Consider the following 9826-nt stretch of genomic DNA (forward strand, 5'->3'; position numbering starts at 1 on the left):
TGGGGGGGGGCGTGAAGCTTAAAATGCCCCAAACCCACTTTTTTTTTGAGTGGGGATGTGGGGGGGTGCGCTCCGACCCGTCCCCCCGCGCCCATCCCATCCCGCTGCGCGATACCCCCGCGTCCCCCCCTTTTATATATTATTCCTCCTATTTTATATATTATTGTGAACCCCCTGTGGCGTCCGTGCACCCTCCCACCCCCCCAAAAAAAACGTCCCGAGCTCTGCAAGGGGAACTGGGGGGGGGGGGGGGGTTGGGGGGTGAGGCAGAATCTCCATATTAATGTGCCAATATCTTTGTTCTGAAGTGTTTAATCAGCATCGGAACAGGACAAGGAGAGGCAAAAAAATAACCCCCGGGAGCTCCGCGCTCCATAAATACCAGTATTTCCAGTGAATCAGGGAGAAGCTGCGTTTTTAGGAGCAAAGTGCTTTTCCGAGTCCATAAAAGTGAAGTCTCGGGGATGCTGCAGCAGAGGAATCGGTGTCTTACACAGAATAAAGCAGATTTCACCTTTCAGGGTTTAAAGGACAAAGGGGAATTTGGTGAGAACTGCTTTTTTTTGGATTTTTTTGGTGCAGGCAGCGTGTGGGGCGAGCTGCCCCCCGGCCCCCCCCACCACCGGGTTTTGGGGAGGGGGGGGAGAGGAAGGACCTTCTCCCAGTTCTCCCTTCCCAAATTGCACACTCCATAATTTGTTCCCTGTCGCTGGAGCGCTCAGGTCGGGGCTTCATGGAAACTGCTTTAATTCCCAGTTTTTGTCCAGTTGGGAGAATCCTGGGGGCAGCGGCTGGTTCGGTGGCCGTGCCCTGGCCTGGACCCCCCCGGTCACGATTGTCACCGTCACGTTAATAAGTGCGTTTTAAAAAGGTATTGGAAATGGCACATAAAAAAAAAAAAAAAAGGTTAAAAAAAAAAAAGCAAAGGAAAAAGGCAGCGGGGGAAGGAGCTCTGAATAAACGCGTTCGAAAGCAATCTCCCTGGTAGACCCTGCGTGTCCTTTGCTATCTGTCCCCGAGATTTACTTTTTTAATTTTATTTTTTTGCTTGCAAACTTTTGGGGAAGTAGTTTTCTTTGGGTGAGTTGGAAGGTAAGTGTCTGTCCTGTTTGCAGAGCCTTTGTCTGAAAGAAAAAGGGGGGCTGAGAGCAGAGGGGGATTTTTCTCCAGGAGCTTTTGGGGTTTCTTCTTATTCCTGTGACGCCGAAGAGGGTTCTCCCAGCGACGGGTGTCTTTGCTTTGCACGAGTCCAAGGGGAGATAATGCTGAATTCTGTATCATTATTTGCAGTGAAAAAGGTAAACTCGTAGTAAATGCTACAGGAGAGAATTTTGAAATATTTTCCCTGGGTAATTTCAGCTGTGGGCTAGCGCACGAGTGGAATTTAGCTCGACAAATCTCTTTTAATATATGTATTTGTTATAGGAACATCAAAGGAAACGCAGGCAGTAGATTGTTCTTATCTCAGCTGGAGCTGCCGTAGCAAAAAAAATTCTGAACAAACGTACCTGGAGGAGAAAAATATGGTGACAACAGATTGTTCCGTGGCTTTACTGCTGATTGGCAGAGATAAACACAAAAACAATTTGGGAGGATAATTGATTTAATGAAAAGTGTAATAATTAGAACATTTTTCATTCCGAAAGTCCATCTGCTGAAAGGGACTCTGCCTTTTTTCATTACAAAAGAATCTGTTTTAACAAAAGAAAGTGGTTTGACAAGTTTGAACAATAAACAAAAGAGAAATGGAGAAGAGCTCTCCAGTTCTGTTATCGGGTGTAATTTTATAATTTCCGAATTATTATTTTTAATTCCCGTTCTACGGGACTATTTAGACAATATGGACAAGCTGATTAATCGCAGCCGTTTTTGCGAGGTTGGGGAGTTTCCTTTAAAGTGACAACCTGGTGCTGCTTTTCCGTCGGGATGGAAGTTTTCTTTTCTTTTTAAAGAATTAACATTGTTTTATGGCGAGCTCGAAGCTCGGCCGTCAGGAAGCATTTTTAGCAAGAAGCACAGGGATGGTCGCCCTCCTTGGATGGGTTTTTTTTTTCTGCCTTGTGCTAAATCAAATCAAATCACCTATTTTTTTAAAATTTTTTTTTAGGGAATAAGCTTCCCAAGGCTCTGAGCAGAGAGTGGAGGAGACGGGAGTTTGGGGAGCAATGGGAATAGCACCCCTGGGGGGGGTGGGGTGGGGAGGTTTTTCTCTCAAACTTTACAAAATCCGACAGGGATGCGCCTGGGATGCGTTGTGCTGCCAGAAGTTATGTTTTAGTGGTGTTTTAGGGGATTGGAGGGGGGGGTTTGCTCCAGGTCCCCCCCCCTGAGCCTGAGGAGGTTTTCTCCATCCCCAAGGCTGGTGCCTCCTCCCCAGTCCCAGCCCAGTGATGGCACTGGGGGGGCTGTGATGCCACCCCGTCCCCTCTGACCTCACACTGGGCTCCGAAAAACCCAAGGAGAAGCTGGTGCTGCCTCCCCCCACCCCGAGAAACGCTTCCCCGGCTGCTGTAAAATGGGCGCAAAACGGCCAGATTTGGGGTGTAGTGGAATTCTCCAAAAGCAAAGGCGTTCCCGCACCCAGATCCCTTAATTTTGGCCTCAAAACCCTCTGGATCGTTGATGGATGGCATGGAATGGGAATACCGGGTGGGGTGGTGCCGTCGAATGTCCCGGGACCGTCTGCTCGGGGGGGGGGGTTTGATGGGGTTTTTTCAGCAGGCGAGTCCTGGGGGTGGTGCAGCGCAGTTAATTGCGGCGTAATTATCGCTCCCTCCTATAAAAATCCCTCCCTCCCTAAACAATGACATTTTATTAAAAATGGGGGAGCCGGGCTGCATCCCACCAGCGCACAGAGGAACTCCAGCAGCGCAAGGGGTTTCTCCTCCCTGCTGAAGAGGGTTGGGGAGGCTCCATCGTCCCCATGGCCGGGGCTGAGCGTTTTCATGTGCAGCCCAAAGGTGTTATCCAGTTTTAGTTCATTTTTCTCCATCACCTTTTTTTTTTTCCAGCCATGGTGGGGTCTCCAGACCAAGCATCCTGCATCATTCCACCTGGGGGGGTTACTGCCTGAAGTGACAAGTATTTAATCCCTGTCTCCAGGGTGTGATGGATGCAGGGATGGAGTGGCTCCTCTGGTTGATAGGGTGGGGGAAGGAGCTCTGAATAAACGCGTTCGAAAGCAATCTCCCTGGTAGACCCTGCGTGTCCTTTGCTATCTGTCCCCGAGATTTACTTTTTTAATTTTATTTTTTTGCTTGCAAACTTTTGGGGAAGTAGTTTTCTTTGGGTGAGTTGGAAGGTAAGTGTCTGTCCTGTTTGCAGAGCCTTTGTCTGAAAGAAAAAGGGGGGCTGAGAGCAGAGGGGGATTTTTCTCCAGGAGCTTTTGGGGTTTCTTCTTATTCCTGTGACGCCGAAGAGGGTTCTCCCAGCGACGGGTGTCTTTGCTTTGCACGAGTCCAAGGGGAGATAATGCTGAATTCTGTATCATTATTTGCAGTGAAAAAGGTAAACTCGTAGTAAATGCTACAGGAGAGAATTTTGAAATATTTTCCCTGGGTAATTTCAGCTGTGGGCTAGCGCACGAGTGGAATTTAGCTCGACAAATCTCTTTTAATATATGTATTTGTTATAGGAACATCAAAGGAAACGCAGGCAGTAGATTGTTCTTATCTCAGCTGGAGCTGCCGTAGCAAAAAAAATTCTGAACAAACGTACCTGGAGGAGAAAAATATGGTGACAACAGATTGTTCCGTGGCTTTACTGCTGATTGGCAGAGATAAACACAAAAACAATTTGGGAGGATAATTGATTTAATGAAAAGTGTAATAATTAGAACATTTTTCATTCCGAAAGTCCATCTGCTGAAAGGGACTCTGCCTTTTTTCATTACAAAAGAATCTGTTTTAACAAAAGAAAGTGGTTTGACAAGTTTGAACAATAAACAAAAGAGAAATGGAGAAGAGCTCTCCAGTTCTGTTATCGGGTGTAATTTTATAATTTCCGAATTATTATTTTTAATTCCCGTTCTACGGGACTATTTAGACAATATGGACAAGCTGATTAATCGCAGCCGTTTTTGCGAGGTTGGGGAGTTTCCTTTAAAGTGACAACCTGGTGCTGCTTTTCCGTCGGGATGGAAGTTTTCTTTTCTTTTTAAAGAATTAACATTGTTTTATGGCGAGCTCGAAGCTCGGCCGTCAGGAAGCATTTTTAGCAAGAAGCACAGGGATGGTCGCCCTCCTTGGATGGGTTTTTTTTTTCTGTCTTGTGCTAAATCAAATCAAATCACCTATTTTTTTAAAATTTTTTTTTAGGGAATAAGCTTCCCAAGGCTCTGAGCAGAGAGTGGAGGAGACGGGAGTTTGGGGAGCAATGGGAATAGCACCCCTGGGGGGGGTGGGGTGGGGAGGTTTTTCTCTCAAACTTTACAAAATCCGACAGGGATGCGCCTGGGATGCGTTGTGCTGCCAGAAGTTATGTTTTAGTGGTGTTTTAGGGGATTGGAGGGGGGGAGGTGGGGGGAGAGGTTTTTCTCTCAAACTTTACAAAATCCGACAGGGATGCGCCTGGGATGCGTTGTGCTGCCAGAAGTTATGTTTTAGTGGTGTTTTAGGGGATTGGAGGGGGGGGTTTGCTCCAGGTCCCCCCCCCTGAGCCTGAGGAGGTTTTCTCCATCCCCAAGGCTGGTGCCTCCTCCCCAGTCCCAGCCCAGTGATGGCACTGGGGGGGCTGTGATGCCACCCCGTCCCCTCTGACCTCACACTGGGCTCCGAAAAACCCAAGGAGAAGCTGGTGCTGCCTCCCCCCACCCCGAGAAACGCTTCCCCGGCTGCTGTAAAATGGGCGCAAAACGGCCAGATTTGGGGTGTAGTGGAATTCTCCAAAAGCAAAGGCGTTCCCGCACCCAGATCCCTTAATTTTGGCCTCAAAACCCTCTGGATCGTTGATGGATGGCATGGAATGGGAATACCGGGTGGGGTGGTGCCGTCGAATGTCCCGGGACCGTCTGCTCGGGGGGGGGGGTTGATGGTGTTTTTTCAGCAGGCGGGGTGGTGCCGTCGAATGTCCCGGGACCGTCTGCTCGGGGGGGGGGTTTGATGGTGTTTTTTCAGCAGGCGAGTCCTGGGGGTGGTGCAGCGCAGTTAATTGCGGCGTAATTATCGCTCCCTCCTATAAAAATCCCTCCCTCCCTAAACAATGACATTTTATTAAAAATGGGGGAGCCGGGCTGCATCCCACCAGCGCACAGAGCAACTCCAGCAGCACAAGGGGTTTCTCCTCCCTGTTGAAGAGGGGTTGGGGAGGCTCCATCATCCCCATGGCCGGGGCTGAGCGTTTTCACGTGCAGCCCAAAGGTGTTATCGAGTTTTAGTTCATTTTTTTCCATCACCTTTTTTTCTTTTTCCAGCCATGGTGGGGTCTCCAGACCAAGCATCCTGCATCATTCCACCTGGGGGGGTTACTGCCTGAAGTGACAAGTATTTAATCCCTGTCTCCAGGGTGTGATGGATGCAGGGATGGAGTGGCTCCTCTGGTTGATAGGGTGACCTGCCCACCAGCCTGGTGGCCACCTCCTGAGGTGGCCCTTGGTGCCACGGTGGATTCGAGGAGGTGACCTGGCACCGGGGCTGTTGGCCACGACTGCCAGGGTTTGCAGCCTCTGCCTTCCTGGAGCCCCGTCCCCTTTTGTGCTATATCTATTTTATTTTTCAAAAGCCCGAGTGATTCTCACAGGGTCACTCTGACGTGTCCTTAGCGGAAGGTCGTTGTGGAGTTTTAAAAAAAAAATAATAAGAAATAAAGAGCAATAACTGATTGGTGATGGACAGAACTGGGGGTAGAACTGTCCTTCAGTGTGTAAGTTTAGTTAAGAATTCCTCGATGGGGTATATTTACACCCTTGTAGTGATTTTTAAAAAAATCTCTCTATTTCTCTGGCCTGTGGTGACAACACACCGCCCTCGAGAGCTGCTGTGGGTCGAGCTGGAGACAACGCCGTGCGTTGATTTAAACCTGGCAAATCCCGACCTGGGAATGGGTGGGAAAGCTGCAGGATGGGCATTTTTTCCCCCTTTTCTTTTTTTTAACCATGCAAGGTACCAGGGAGCCTGGAGACGCCTGAAAGATACTTTCTTTTACGGCGTTTTAATTCCTGCTTAAAAACACTGTCTTGCTGGACTTGCTACGTAGAATAAAGTGAAAGAAATTCCCAAGTTTCAGAAGAATAACCTCAGTGCTGCAGTAAAATGATTCTTTGCAAGGGCTGAGTTGGGGGGTGGCGTTAATTTGACCACGTCTGTCTGTTGTAGCTGTTATTAAATAACTGCCCGCTCGTTGTGGAAAGAGCATCACTTTAAATAGTGCTGAGATCTACCACTTAAAAAATAATCCTGGGATGACAGGATGAAGGCACCGGGGGCCAGATCCTGCCGGGGGTGCTGAGGATTAGGCTGAGTCTCAGAGACCTCGGGAAAGGTGTTATGTTCTCTGGGATCAGAGGAAGGCTTTTCTCTCCCCCTGGGGAAGAAAAAAGTTTTGAAAAATGCAAAAAAATCGGAGAATCTGAGAAAAGGAGGGGGAAAGCTCTTTGTTAATAAGAAATCCTGGGGATGAGCAGCAGCTCCCTGGTTTGCTGAGCTGCTCCCCAGCTGGGAAATGCAGTGAGGGGAGCAGTGATTTATTCTCCCTCGCATTTTGGAGCCCGGATCTCGGAGCCGAGCAGCGCCCGAGGAGTTTTAAGGCTCCCTGGCCCCGGCACAGGCTGTGCCATGGTAAATAGACATAAACCTCCCCAGGCTTTTCTGCTTTTTTCTCCCCCCCGTTGGAAACCAGCGCGGCGCAACCTTGTGCTTCACAAACGCTCTTTTCTGGAGATTACAAGCGATAGGGTTTGGGGCTATTTATTTATTTATTTATTTATTCACATATATATATTTGCTCGCTCGCAGCAGCGCTTGGCTGGAATCGCTGCAAACTTGGGTAAATGGAAAATTTATCAGGCTCGGTTCAAGTGGAATGGAAACACCCTCCCCAAAGGTGCCGTTTTTTTCTCCTAGGAGAAAAAAAAAAAAAGAGAATAATTATTATTATTAATTTTATTATTTTTTTCCCCTTCCGAGGTGCATCTTTAACTCGTGTGAATGCTTTTGCCCTGCTCAGTGGTGCCTGGTGCTGGGCTGTTGGCTGGGGATTTGCCCTGGTTGCCAGCCACAGCATCCCCTGGCCAGGGGCTGGGGGGGGTCTCCGTCCCACCCTCGGATAAATCAATCTGGTTCAAATCACGCGGGGGGAAAGTGATCAAAGCTAAAAGTAAAGCTCCGGTAACGAGGACAAAAGGCGTAGTTTTCATTCATAACAAGACAGAGCTCTCCAGAAAATGCCTCTGAGGCCAATGCTGGTGACAAATGGTCAGCATCATCTTGTGTCTATTTTTTTTCCATTTTTTTAATTATAAATGGATTGATGTCCCACTTGTCGGTGTCACTGCCTGCGCTCACGGTGGCATCAGCGTCCTCGCGCTCGTGGCATCACGAAGGCTCTCTCTTAGTGACCTTAAAGAGAAGTAGGGTTGCTTTGGAAGGTATAAAACCTGGTTATAAATTAAAACCGAAATCTCTCAACCCAATTATAAGTCCTGGTGGATTCTAGTTAATATATATAATTTTTTGGGGTTTTATTTCGAGCGGTTTGTGCCGCGCAGCACGCTCCTGTGAATGCCAGCTCGGGTATAGCGTGGAAGCGAACTGACACGCTGTGCAAATCGTACATGATGTTTCATAGTCACACACAGATAAATAAATGGCCGTAATTTTAAACCAGCCCTATTATGTTTTCCAAGCAATAGTTCAAATTACACAGCCCGGCAACAGCTTACAAGAAATCCATCAGAATTGGAAAGGGGAATAAAACTGCCATTCTCTCTACCTGTTTGTGCAGCTCCTTGCTAATGCAGGGAGAGCCCGACTGTTTATTTGGAGAAGTAAAGTTGTGGAAATATACTTGGAGGGTGTAATGTGGACAGCACGTGTTTCTGGGAGCTACCTGAAGTCTGTGTCCTAATGGCTTGCAGATGTCCCTGGGTCACCGATTTCCTATGGGCCAGCGAACGCGGCAGCGCCCAGCCCTCCCGCTCTTCAAATTAAAAAAAAAAAAAAAAAAGAAATTAAAAAAAAAAAGAAAAAAAAGGGTGGTGGTGGTGGATATGGCGGGGGGAAGGGGGGGGCGTTCGACTTCTGGAACTTGTAAAATTGTTTGTTTGGGTTGTTTCCAGCTTCCATCCCACCGCTGCTCCGGAGTGATTTGGAAATTCTAGCTGCCAGGTCCATGTTCGGGTGGAACGATGATTTATTTGAAAAATAGAGAAATCTGCTATGGGATCACTTTTAGTTTGCTCAGGGTGGGGAGTTTATTTACACTGGGATTATTTATGTAAAAAACTTGCAGTTTTCTCTACTGAGTAATAAACAGGGATTTGTTTTAGTTATATATATATATCTAAACACAGACTCACGTATGCATGCGCTCATATATACTCAAAATATGTATATCTGTGTCTTGCTGTTCCTTTTTTATGCCAAGTTATAGCCTTTATGCCGAGTTATAGCTATATGCCCGAGCGCTATATAAATATTTTATTTTACATATAACGTAAAGGTTAAGACGTGTGTCAGGATATTGATAAAAAGATTTTTGGGTTATGTTGCTTCCTAGGGGTGGCAGGAATTGGGGAGAGCAGAGGGGGTGCTCAGGGCCACCCTGGGTGTCTGGGTTTGTGCGAGTCCCTTCCTACACCCGATGGGTACCCACCATGGGGGATGCTGGAACCGCCACGGTCTGGCTTCTTTCTGCTTAAATTTGGGCACTTTTTGGCCCTGGTCTCTCTTCTGTTGGATTTGGCTCTGTCTCTCCATCAGTTTGGGGCAGGATGTGGCCGGGAGGGAGCAGGGAGTGTTTTCCTACCCCCAAGGATGCTGCTGAGCGTTGGGACGTTGTTCTCCTGCTCCCCGTGGGTGCTGAGGGTGCTCTGGCCCCTATAGCATGGGACACGGCCCCGAGCAGCTCCCGGGCTCCTTTTCCCAAGGGAAAACCATTTCAAGGCATTTTTAAGGTGCCTGTTTTTGTTGGTGGTGTCTGGACAATGTTGCTGGGCACTCGGGGCTGGCGGGATGCTCCTGGCACAGCAGCATCCCTGGGATGTTCATGGCTATTTCACCCATCTCCTCCCTTTTTTTTTGCCCTGTGCTGATAATTAAGGGAGTTTCCTGGGGGAGGTGGCCAAAGGGGCCGGGGTGAGGACTGTGAGCCTTGATCAAAAGGCCTTGGAATTAAAGGCTGATTTTAAATCCAGGTCTCCATACGGACCTATCCTGACCTGGATCCCCCATCGGCCAGGACAGCCCAGCAGCCACCGGGCCTTTTAATTTCTCTCTAAATCACTATTTATTCCATAAAATTGGAATGGCTTTATTTATACATATGTATATATATTTAACAATGAAACTTTGGAGGGACGTATCATTTATTCCGTTTTCTTTCTATTTTCCTTTGCTTTATTTATGCAGTAAAAAAAGAAGGATTGGCCGTTGCAGGAGCAGTGTGCTTATGGTTACAAGAAAAAAATAGCATAACACTCATCGCGTTAAAATTAATATAGCAAAGCGGAGTACCATAGAAAAACAGAAATGGGGAGGGCAGGGAGTACTGGTTTTTCTGCGTCTGCCTGTCTACCTGCCTCTCCTATCTGTGACAGATTAGAAATATGCGCTGGCCATTTAGCTTGGCAAAAATCATACTTTTTTTGCACGAACATGAGAAAAAAAAGTCA

The sequence above is a fragment of the Calidris pugnax genome, unplaced genomic scaffold (genome assembly GCF_001431845.1).
Source record: "Calidris pugnax isolate Ruff unplaced genomic scaffold, ASM143184v1 scaffold206, whole genome shotgun sequence".
Classification (NCBI taxonomy): Eukaryota; Metazoa; Chordata; class Aves; order Charadriiformes; family Scolopacidae; genus Calidris; species Calidris pugnax.